This window comes from Bemisia tabaci, chromosome 3 (genome assembly GCF_918797505.1).
Source record: "Bemisia tabaci chromosome 3, PGI_BMITA_v3".
Classification (NCBI taxonomy): Eukaryota; Metazoa; Arthropoda; class Insecta; order Hemiptera; family Aleyrodidae; genus Bemisia; species Bemisia tabaci.
In genome coordinates this window covers 35,620,747-35,623,755 of record NC_092795.1, presented here as the reverse complement: position 1 = coordinate 35,623,755, position 3,009 = coordinate 35,620,747, and the positions used below count along the sequence as shown (strand labels likewise).

Here is a 3,009-nt window from a genome sequence, read left to right as displayed (position 1 = left end):
TCATCAATGTATCACGTTCTAGAATGGTACTTTAGTTTTTCGCGAATTTTACCATCTTGGAACAAGTTTCGGTTTTTATATTGATTCATGGAGGAGCAAGCATTTGCCACAAAACAAAACCTCGATGACCGACACTGTACTTCTGTCTCTATGTTAACGAGATCTCACTCACTCAACCAGCGTACAACACTCCACTATCATTTTAGATAAATAGCGGTGATAACAACAAGACCTTAACCCTTTCAGTCTTCGTCTAGGTTAACGCGTGCAGTTTTTGAGGTTAGGTTTTACGGAGAAGCGAAACATTAAATTGGTCTCAAATGATTCCGATAATCTCAAACGCCAACATTCATCTTAAAACAGTGTTTTCGACAAAAAATAAATGGTGATTGTAAGGGTTAAATTAGTACTGGGCCGACACCATACTGTATGCGATTTCTTTGCAATGTTTTTGACAATTCCTTTGTTTTTGGAAAGTTTTTCGTAGTTTTGCTCTAAGATGTGTGGTACACGGGTTTCCTCACGATACTCAAACGAGGATTTCATAATTAATTTCATGAAGGTTTATACCTTTCTTTCTCAAAGCCAAAAGGATCTCAAAGGCCAGTCGGGCCAGTCCCTAGTTTTGTTTGTTTTTTAGGTTTTTTTCATCAAAGAGAAGTGGGATAATCTTCCTTCAAGCCTAGGATTTCAGAAGGACTCGATATACCCTCAAAATCTGGCGTCCCTCAGGAGGACTATGCAAGATACAAGAAATGATAGAATTACCCTTCACTTCTCCAGTTATGATGGAGCTCAATTCTTGACGAGTTGTTTCATTGTAAAGGATACGAATTTTTTTTGAATTTTAGCCTCTCTTGGCAGGGGACCTCCCCCCCCCCCCCCCCCCCCCCGGTGGCAGGGTTGCTCAGTTTAACCCACCTCAATAAAGTACACGGAAAAAAATTAAATGTTGATTTAGCATTTATACTGTTAAAAAGATGTCTGACAAGTTTCAAATGCTGATTTTACAATACAAAAATGGTAACATAAAATTTTAATTTGTACGTTTTGCAGTGGGCGTAGTTACGTTAGCATTCGTTAAAATGTAAAATCAGCATTTGAAACTTGTCGGAAATCTTTTTAATAGTATAAATGCTAAATCAAGATTTAATTTCATTCCGTGTATCAGACAAGAACACAGTGTTACATACATTCGCTTTTTGTGCTGGAACCCATCGCAGAATCTACCCCTTCCTCTTGAACGAGCGACTAAGGCATAGCCCTGTTTTTCCAGCAATCTAGTACCGGGTATATTAAATCATAAGTATTATATAATAAAAAGAAGATAAAGTCGATTTAAAGGTATTTTGGGGCTAAAATACCCAAATCACCGGTATTATAAATCCCGTTCTATTATTGAAAAGAAATTGACTCGATATAAATGAAATTGTAATAAATATGTCTTGATTTTGTTATTTTAAACGTCTTTTCATGCAAAGAAGCTCAACCATGTCCATGTTTTATTCATTCATGAATTGAAAGTAAGCAATCCACATCCCGAAAATCTACCGATTCGCCGTAAAAAATCGCAGAAACTTGATATACCAGGTCGATGTCGGACCAAGGTTTAAATGGAAGCTTATATTAACAGAACACTCAGGAAAAAATTTCAAGATGAGTATAGGAACCGTTTTCGAGTTACGGGGTGGCAAAGGGGTCACAATCCGGCCTAATTTTTTGTTGTTTTCTTGTAGAATTAATGTATCGGCGGGGTTCTTATCGTTGTTTACACATGTGTAGCACATGGATTCCTACGTGTTTTTACACGTAGAATCGATTTTTAACGTTGCCGAATCGATATACCGATCGGTTAAATCGATTTTGAACGATTTATTAAGGAAAATAGACAATTTTTCAGGATCGAAATTGTTTATTTTCGATTCATGAATGAATAAATACATCTGAAATGACTGAAGCACACGTAACCCTATGTATTTTGATACGTAGAATTAATTTTTAACGTTGACGAATCGATTTATTTATCGTTTGTATCGAATTTTTGCGATTTTTACGGAAAATCGATGACTTTTCGGAATTAGAATCGGGTTTGCTCCATCCGAGATCGGAGATACGTACCCAATATGATTGGAGCACATCGACTCTAAGGTATTTTTATACGTGGAATCGATCTATAACCTCGATAAGTCGATATATCGATCAATTGTATTGAATTTTTTCGATTTTTTGCGGAAAATCGATGGTTTATCGGGATTGAGATAGGTGTCTCTCCATCCAAGATCGGAGAAATGTACCCTTTATGATTGGAGCACATCAATTCTTACGTATTTCTACACGTAGAATCAATTTTAAACGTCGACGAGTCGATATATCGATCTGACATACACAACTCTTGCGATTTTTTACGGATATTCGATGGTTCTTTTGGACTGGCATTGGAAACATCTACCAGACATGACTGGAGCACATCGATTCGTTTGTGATTATTCTCGCAAAATCAATTTTTAAGAAGTCAACGAGTCGATACATTGACTGGTCATATTGATTTCTTGTGATTTATATGGAAAATTGATTTTTTGAACAAGAATGAAATTGGTTACTAACGGTCCGAGGGTGGAGATATGCACCTGACACGGTCGGAGCACGCCGTTTCCACGTACTTTTACACGTCAAATCGATATATCGACTCGTCGACGTTTAAAATTGATTCTACGTGTAGAAATACGTAAGAATTGATGTGCTCCAATCATAAAGGGTACATTTCTCCGATCTTGGATGGAGAGACACCTATCTCAATCCCGATAAACCATCGATTTTCCGCAAAAAATCGACAAAATTCAATACAATTGATCGATTATCGACTTTGTCGATTGTCAACGTTAAAAATTAATTCTACGTATCAAAATACATAGGGTTACGTGTGCTTCAGTCATTTCAGATGCATTTATTCATTCATGAATCGAAAATAAACAATTTCGATCCTGAAAAATCGTCTATTTTCCTTAATAA

The 3,009-nt window shown here is 36.6% G+C and overlaps 1 protein-coding gene across 1 annotated transcript in view; it reads left to right on the top strand.

Annotated features, from left to right (window-relative positions):
• Positions 1 to 3,009, top strand: part of LOC109043431 (uncharacterized) — a 272,968-nt gene that overhangs the window by 41,598 nt on the left and 228,361 nt on the right. The window lies entirely within an intron of this gene.